This window comes from Palaemon carinicauda, chromosome 17 (genome assembly GCF_036898095.1).
Source record: "Palaemon carinicauda isolate YSFRI2023 chromosome 17, ASM3689809v2, whole genome shotgun sequence".
Classification (NCBI taxonomy): Eukaryota; Metazoa; Arthropoda; class Malacostraca; order Decapoda; family Palaemonidae; genus Palaemon; species Palaemon carinicauda.
Window position 1 is genome coordinate 21273757 of NC_090741.1, and position 10000 is coordinate 21283756.

At 34.8% G+C, this 10000-nt stretch overlaps 1 pseudogene; it reads right to left on the reverse strand.

Moving 5' to 3' along the window:
- LOC137656243 (uncharacterized) overlaps positions 1–519 on the reverse strand; it is a 14387-nt pseudogene extending 13868 nt beyond the window's left edge.
- Between the last annotated feature and the right edge of the window lie 9481 nt (positions 520–10000).

The window sequence follows — 10000 nt, forward strand, 5'->3', positions numbered from 1 at the left end:
AGAAGTAAAACAAGTGAGCCAAGCACCAGTAAGAAACCAAAATCAGAAATTTATTTTAAACTAACCATTCCTTGCTATGACCTAGACATTCTTTATCTAGTGACTGAACCATAAGAAGAATCATATCATAAGTTCCCCCAGTTTGTAAATGAAAGAGGACAGTATGGAGATACTAAATATCAACAAATAAACTGCATTGCCATGAGACCTAACATGAAGACAGTCACCAACATGGATATGACATTAAATGTACGTGCCAAGCAGCTTGAGATGAGTTAGTATGATTACAAGGGTAACTGGGTGTTGGAACTTGTTAAGATACATACAGAGATGGCTAAACTGCGGGCGATTAGAAATGCTATAGAAGACAAAAGACTGGAGTGAAGCAGACATCTATGATTCAGATACAAGAAGACAGATCACTGAAGCCAAACACATTAAAAGAGCAATAGATGCACGCATTACTACAGTCTTTCTGTGGAAGAATTCTCCTTGATTTTCTTCATCTAAAGGGTCCATGTTTCATGGCAGTATAGCACCTTAACCAAAGATGTGTTTAATATCTGCAACAAAAGATATTAAAGCAGCAACAATACATGCTGTCTACCCATGGTTCCCAAACGGTATTCAAATGATGGTCGAATGTGATAAGAAGGAAGCACAAAACCCACTCTTCAAGTCTATGCGGAGCTGTATGAAGATGCTATTAGTAACATATGAATTCATCCTTGATACCACTGATGGCCTTTGGGAGCAGCATCTGTTATCCCTTGATGGTCTTTGCAAGTACTTTTTTGCTCATAATAAGCTGAAGTATGCCAGGCTGGTTGCGCTCTATCTTGCAGAGATGGAAGAACTTGAGATCACAGATCCAAACATGTACCAATGGTCCATGGACAAAAAACTTGTAGTAAACTAAAACCAGATTACATTATATATCATTGGTGTAGATAGTACTCTTTAGCAGATCAACCACATCATGAAAGTCATTGGAGGACTTGTTGGCATTACACAGAATACCCGAGCTCAGGAGAAATTGTTCCTTACACCTTCAGAGCTGAGTAGGTTTGCTTAAAAAGCACATATGATGACTGGCTTATCAACTGCTGCTCACAAAGAACACCAAGACCTGTCAATGCCTGTCTGGACAAGGCAAAAAGAGAACATTTTGCGATTGAAGGGTGTGCTTAGATCCACAATGAATCTTATGCAATATGAATGGGAAGATGTAACTAGTATCATCACAGAGGTTGTGAAGCCAGCTCGGTACAGAAAGGGGTATGCAACCAATTAGACATTGCCATGAAAAGTATGCCAAGTTGGTTGAGGAACGCATCGAAGAAAATTAAGACAGTGTCTGGGCCCGAAGAAAAGGTCCAATTCAAGATGTGGAAAAGAGCAAGGAAGTCAAATGATGAGGCAGTTGAGCTCAAGAATGAGAGGTCATTATTTGCTCGCATGTTAATTGCCCCTCTCTTACACAATGAGATCAACCTCAGGGCATTGGTCAGCATGAGTTCTCTGGTTTTCCACGAGTGAGAAAGACATGACCAAAGACATGAGCAAGCAGATGGCTATAATAGAGAAGCTTCCAAACACAACCACTGGTGATCTGTAGCCAGGTGATGTCACTAACGGCATTGCTTTGTTGCCACGAAGAAAGGTGACTATCATTGATGGAGTGGTAGTTGTCCAGACATTGGGTAAACCATCTAAGGTCAAAAAATATCCCCAAATGAGCTGACTACTTCACAGCCACAATGAGCAACAAGTGCTGCAATTATGACGAGGTCCATCTAGTCTTTGAGCGCTATGATCTTCCCACATCACTGAAGGAGTTCACAAGGGTGGCAAGTAACCCACTGTCATTTATGTTGTTGATAACACACTAGTTGGTAAGATGTTAGTAATCAGGCTCTTGTCTAGCACCCCAACCAAAGATAAACTGATGGTTCATCTTGCAAAAAAAGCAATCTACCATATTGATGGTAAGCCCACAGTGTTTATAGTTACTTTACGACATGAGGTACTTCAAAACTTTATGGATGTTTTACATCTCTGTAGCATTCATGAAGAAGCTGACACAAAGCTTATTCTTCACAGCGTGGATGCTGCTTGAAATTCACATTCAATCACCTGACACTTTTGTGCTTGTCCTTACAATCCACCATGATCAATACCTCTCCAGGCCCACATATTTTGTCACTAGTTTAGGAAATGATAAGAGAATACTCACTCCGGGGTCTGTGGTGAATGCACCTGGGGGTGCAAAGGCTCGAGCCTTGCTAGGATTTTATGCCTCCTCTGTAGCAAACAAAAATTTCCGATTTGCCGGCAAGGGGAAGCGTATCTGTTGACAGTCACTCAGAAGATGCTCCACGTAGGTGATCTACACACAGCATCGACCTATGGGTGGCAGGAAGAAAGTACGCTGAATATAAATTCGCATCATAACTAAATAATTACTAATGACTTTTTGCTATTTAATCTTTACTTTTAAGTTTCTTTTAGTAGCAGGAGAGATTTATATTTTCAGAGATGACTTGTTTATTCAAATGCTAGATACTCTAAAGAGTCCTTCCTTGGGGAGTTAAAGGCTGTTTAATCATTTGACTGACTCCACCTCCTTTTCATGCTACTAAACCCACATGGTCGAATAAATAGAGAGGTGGGCAGAGGCGGTACAACACTTTCCTAGTATTCAAACCACAAGAGAAATCCAGCTTTCTAAAGCAAGAGGAGCATATTCTTGGTGTCCCATATATATATATATATATATATATATATATATATATATATATATATATCTATATATATATATATATATATATATATATATATATATATATATATATAGATATATATATATATATATATATATATATATATATATATAGATATATATATATATATATATATAGATATATATATATATATATATATATATATATATATATATATATATATATATCTATATATATATATATATATATATATATATATATATATCTATATATATATATATATATATATATATATATATATATATATATATATATATATATATATATATAGATATATATATATATATATATATATATATATATATATATATATATATATATATATATATATATATATATATATATATCTATATATATATATATATATATATATATATATATATATATATATATATATATATATATATATATATGTTGTTGAAAAAAGAGTGAAACTTTTTTTTCACTTTGTTCTTTTTAACTTTTAACCTCTGAGTGTAGTATCCACCCTTTATGGTCCTTGGTTTTCTACTTTGCTTGTTTCAAAATTTTAAGTTTCTTTTTTGTTTTTGGGAAAAGTTTAAATTTTTTATAATGGTTAATTTGTGTTTTTGCTTTGGAGACACGTTCAGTTTCAGTATGTTATGTTTTAAATTTGTGAAAGCATCAATAGTTTGCAACTATAAAATTCCTCCTTTAAAATGATGATTTAATACTAGAGTTTTGAGACTGAACGAAAACCTTTACTTCACCTCAAAAGTTTACTTCTAGTCCCAGCGTTTGAAGACGGCAGTGCATTTTCACTCAGCAGCTGAGAAGGGCGTGTTAACTCTTCACTAATATTTTTCACCAATCCAGCGTAAATTTTAATATGGAGCATTAAGTGACTAGTGTGACCGTTGGTCGAGGATGATCTTGCTTGGAAGTGCGAGCACTTGAATTACTTCTTGAGGCTACTATACCATGGAGCTGCAATTGACCTAGAGAGGCTTGCTTAGAGTGGAGGTAAGTTGCAAACCACATTGATGCTTGTGCCTTGTAAATTTCACTCTAGTTACGCATTCACTTTGAATGAATTGTCTCCTTAACCTGAACCATAAAATATCATCCAAAGGACCAACCATATTTTTTTCATTTAAAATTTAGAACTTCTTGCCAGTTTAACTACTTATATTTGTGAAGTGTCTTGTTTTATTCTGCTCGTTCGAGTTCATATTTACTTCATGCATTTATTATATTAACTGGCAGTTAAATAGTTTTGTTGATATATTATCGTATATTTCCTCCCTATTAATAGAGCGTATTTGACATATTTATAGATCCTGAGGACTTTTCTGGTATTGGGGGTTATTAGTGAGGTCGCATCATCGGTCTTCATAAGGACGGATACCTCGCTTAAATACCAAGAAGCAATAAGACCATCTACGATCCTGAGCCATTTTCCTTAATACATATTTCAGTGATAGTTCTGTTTATGTAAAATAAATATTTGAATTTGCTCTTGATTATAATTTATTGCCATCTGGTAAATTTTAAACCTCCAGTATTTTGAAAATGGCGCCCAACATGGGGCCGGTTAAAGGTCTTTTGCTTCATGGTGTTCTTCTCGTCGGGTTCATTCTTTCGATCGCGGTCACACATTTTTTGCTTTGTGAATATTTTACTTGTCTATTATTTTGCTTTGTTGGTCATATTTTTTTGTGAATATTTACGAATTTGCATAGGTTATATTTCCTTCGATAACGCTTTGCTTAATTTCTGAATTTGCTAATGGGTTTATTCCATTATATATTGCACATTTCTACTTTTTAAGTTTTAGCTGAATTTACATGCAATATGGAGAAGTTGAAGGCTCTTAAGATTTCACGTGGTCATTGTCGAACACAGGTGACCAAAAAGTGTGACAGTGTAAGGCTTAAATATGGTACTCTCACTGAGCAAGAAAGGATTAGTTTTGTATTATCCCTTCAAAATTTAAAAACAAAGTTAGATAGTTTGGACTCTCAGATAGTGGATATGCTTTTCAGTGAAAAAAAGGATGAATCTGATATCGAAGAAGAACTAGATTGTTGTGCTATTTATACGGATAATATTTTATCATCATTAGCTATGCTCGAGAAAGTCACAGCAGAAATTCCCTTGCCTAGTAACCCTTCTCCTAATATTAAATACCCATGTTTGCCTCTTCCTGTATATAATCATTCTGAGGGGGAAAGCATAGAAAAATTTTTTAAGGATTTTGAGAAGGCTATGGAGACAATGAAAGTAGACTCTTATCTTAAATTTATTTATCTCCAAAATCAACTAGGTAAACAGCCATTAGCTCTTGTGAAATCTTTATCTTCTACTGAACAGAATTATGAGGAAGCCAAAGCCTTGTTACAAAAAGCTTTTGGTTCTGAATTAGGTCAGAAATTTGAAACTATGCTTGCCCTTTCAGGATTAAAATTAACGTATGACTCTGACCCATATGCCTTTATTGGTAAGATGAGAAGCATTAAAAACTCGTTTGCTGCACTTTCCATAACCATTGATGATGTCTTGCAATATTTCTTTTGGGATGCTATGAATGATACTCTTAAATTACAATTAACTCAAATTACAAATAAAAACAAACCTTTGCTTAAGGATATTGAGGATAATATTTTTGAGGCCACTGAGCGTTACCTTGGGGTTCAGAAAAGATATCAGGAGAAGAAAGTTAATCGTAAAGTTCAGTCGGATGCTAGATCAACATTAAGTTTCGCTAGTAACGTACAGGTTGACTCTTCCAGTGCAGTGAAATTAAAGGGTTGTATTTTGTGTAGGGACGAAAATGGTTCCGAAAATGCTAATCATCCAGTTAACAAGTGTAAGGTTTATGCCTATCATAAGGCGAAGGTCGAAAGGCTGCTTAAGTTGAATGCTTGCACTAAATGTGCTAATCCTCATGAAACAAGTGCATGTAGATTCAGGTTCTTGAGAAAATGTAACAAATGTAACGATTGGCATTTCAGTTTTTTGTGTGATAATAATGTTAAAGTGGCTACTGAAAACGTCAATAAAGAAAAGGGCTCTTCCCTTGGAGCAACAAATGGTATGATAAGCATAGATTGCAATAAGGTCCTTTCACATACTGGGGCTTCTATTTTACCCACTTTCTCGGTTGTTTTGTCTAATAATGAGCAAATGCGTTGTCTTAAAGACAGTGGTTCTCAGCTTAATTTTATTGATGCTGAATTTGCAAAGCGAAATAATTTGGAAGTATTGGAGTCAAATTTCAGTGTCACTGTAAGAGGTATTAATTCTCAAAGAAAATTGTTGACTAATGTTGTTAGTGTTAATTTAAATAATAATGTGAACAGTTTTTGTGTGGAAGCAATCTGCCTTCCAGAAATCAATACAAAGCTAATTCTTCCAGGTTTGAGTCGAATTGTTGAAAGATTTATGGAAGAGGGATATAAATTTGCAGATAAATTTTTGGAAAAAGGGGTGGATATGATCTCTGATATTAAGTTCATACTTGGAACTCATTCTATTCATTGTTTACCAGAAATAACGAAATTGTTTGGCTCTGGTGTTCCCTCTGCATATTTGGAAACTTCCCTTGGTATTATGCTTTCTGGAAATGTTAATCAATACCTGAGAAATTTACACAGTATTCCTCACCGCAGTAATTCTACAAGGAATCCAAGCGTATTACTTAATCATTCTGAGGCTGATTCAGTGACTGTTATTGAGCCTGAGAAAGGCCATTCCCCTAATACTGAATGTATTTCTGCAGAAGTAAATTATGCTGTACTTGATGATAAATGTGATCTTGTTCAATCAGAACTAAAAAAGGCTACCGATGCTATTCTCTCTGAACAGTGTTCTCAGATATTGAATTATGATAAAACTTTGTATAATGAATCTTGTGTCGAAAATGATGTGCATTTGATAAATTATGTTTTGAATTCTGTTACACGCAGTGATGATGGGAGACTAGTGCTTCCTATCTTGTGGAATAAGAAAGTGTCTCATCTTCTCGGTAAAAATCAAACTCTTTCAAAGTTGGTTCTAAAGTCTAATTTTAAGAGATATCACAAAGATGGTAAGTCTCTTGGAATGATAGACGAGGTTTTCAGAGAACAAGAGAGTCTAGGTATAATAGAGAGGGTAGATAATTTATCTCAGTTCCTGGAGGAGCACCCTAGTTTTTCCTTTTTGCCACACATGCCCGTATTCAGGTTCGAAAAGGAGAGTAGCAAATGTAGAAATGTTTTTCTTTCTAATATTTGTGAAAATGATCCCTCAAAGCCTTTAACAGTCAGCCACAATCAGGCAATGTTAGCTGGCCCTTGCCTTAATAAGAAAGTATCTACTTCTATACTGCAATTGAGATTTGATAGCCATGTCCTGTGCTTTGACTTGAAAAAGGCATTCTTGCAAATTGTGTTGCCTGAATCTGATCAGCAAAAGCTTTTGTTTTATTGGTACCGAAATGTTGCCAAGAATGATTTTTCATTGATAGTGTACAAACATGTTCGGCTTCCTTTTGGTCTTAGACCTAGTCCTGCTTTACTGCTTTTAGCTTTATATTATATTCTCATGATTGATATAAAGAATGATTCGCTACAAATTAGGAATTTGAAGAGAAATATTTATGATTTATGTTATATGGATAATTGCGCGATTTCATTCAATGACCCTGTCAAATTGAAATGGGCCTTCGATAATTTGAAGCAGATTTTTGAGCCTTATGGATTTGAAGTACAACAGTTTATGACAAATTGTAAATCTTTGCAGAGTTCCATTGATGGAGAAACTGGTGAGAAGTCGACCCCTGTGACCAAACTTTTTGGATTGCTTTAGAATACAGAGACAGATTCTTTGTCCACACAGAAATTAGTGTTGGATAAGAATGCTTCATCTAAAAGGCAGATTTTGAGTTCAATTGCATCAAATTTTGATATCGTTAATTTTTGTGGACCTTTACTAAATAGAGCTAGAATATTCATGCATTCTTTGCAGTGCAATAAAGAAATTGGTTGGGACAATAGGCTATCTGAGGATCTGTTAAGAGAATGGAATAATATTGCTAAACAGCTAAATTCTTCTCCAACGATTTCAGTTAATAGATTTGTTGGTAGGAGAGATATGTATAATTTGATTGCATATACAGACAGTTCTAGAAGCATTTATGGCTGTGTTGTGTTCTTATATAATTTGAGAACTAAAAAAACAAACTTTGTCATGGCTAAGAACAGATTTGTTAACAAACAATTAGAATCTAAATCCATACCTTCTCTTGAATTTCAGGCAGTTTCTTTAGGGACTGAAGTATTACATGATATTAGAAGAGAATTAAGTGGTTCTACTTGTGTTGAGCCTATTAACATAGTAGGGATGGATCTATACACAGATAGTCTAGTTTGCTTACATTGGTTATCAGCACACGTTACAAAGTTTGATAAATTGCGTAATTTGAGCATCTTTGTGAAAAATAGATTAGATAGTATCTGCAGAAAGTGTGAAGAATTTCCTATTAAGTTTAAATTCTGTGCAGGCTCTAAAAACCCAGCTGATGCAATCACCCGACCTCTCTCCTATAAGCAATTAATGAATTCTAATTTTTTTTCAGTGGCACTGTTGCTAAAGCAGATATTGATGTTTTCGCAAGTGATATGATGGAAGTCACCATTCCTAATACATTGCTCAGAGAGGAAGGTATAAGCTCTTCTTTTGAAAGTAGTAACGTTCATGTTGCTACAGAGTCTGTGGTTGGAGAGGATATAAACCATTTGGTTTCTATGGATTCATTTTCTGGCTTCAAGAGTATAGTTTCAGTCCATAGGTATGTGATAAGGTTTATTAATAACCTGAAAATTGCAGTAAAGATGAGGGACCCAAGTAAATATTCACATTTTAATTGTCTTACTGATGAAGAAACTTTGTCAGAAGCTTATAACTTTGTAATCTACAGAGACCAGCAGATTCACTTTCCAGAAGTTTTTAAATATTTTGCACGGTCTTCTAATGCAGTTAGAGAGATCCCTAATATAATCAGCCAACTTAATATTTATCCAGATCACAATGGTATATTGCGTGTTAGAAGTAAGACTGCACGCTGGAAGGACAGAGATAAATTTATGTTCTCGCCTATCCTTTTATCAAAGGATAGCGTCCTGACCAAGAAGTTAATCCTAGAAATGCATAAAATGACAAACCATGCTGGCGTCTACTCATTGTTGACTTAAGTTCGGAAAACTTTTTTGGTTTCACATTTCTTTTCAACTGTAAAGAAGATTTTGAAAGCATGTATAAACTGCAGACGATTTCACAGACATGCAGTCAAATTGAATCAAAGTCCATACAGAGATTTTAGGTTGGAACCTCCCAATATTCCCTTTAGGTCTATTTTCATGGACTATCTTGGCCCGTATTATATTAAGTACCAAGGGGTTAAAACAAAAATTTGGTTGCTTTGTGTAACGTGTTTGTGGTCTCGAGCTATAAATTTAAAATTATGCTTTGACATGACTGTACCCACATTCTTGAGAGCACTTCAGTTACATATATGGGAGTATGGTACTCCACAATTGTGCTTTTAAGATATGGGATCTCAAATTGTTGCAGGTACTAATTTAATTTCTGATTTTTTAAGGGACCCAGATACTGTGCAATATCTACAGGAACATGGAATGAGGGCTGTAGAATTTGAGCAATACTACAAAGGCTGTAACCAACTTGGATCACTTGTGGAAAGTTGTGTTAAATTAGTTAAAAGACTTATATATGGTTCAGTTCGAAATACTGTATTGAATTCTCTTGATTTTGAGTTTCTTATAGCAGAGACTGTACATTTAGTTAATCGCAGGCCAATTGCTTTTCATGAGTCTTTAAGAGATAATAATCCAAATGAAGTCATTCCTGCTGCAATAACTCCTAAAATTTTGCTAAAGGGCTAAGAATTGGTCTCTTTGAGCATCATTCCTAATTTGCAACCTCTTCCAGATTCCGACCCTTCATGGACTCCTTCCAAGGATCCAATAGAGCATATTAAGGACAGTTATAGTAAATTGCGCAAGTCTCGTTCATGTTTAAAAGACATTTATAACTCTGAATTCCTTGCAAAACTTGTGCATCAAGCCACTAATGTGGGTTCTAGATACAAGCCAGTATCGCACAAGAATTTGAAAGTTGGTGATATAGTTTTACTAAAATATGTTCATTTGAAGCCTGCAAATTATCCAATG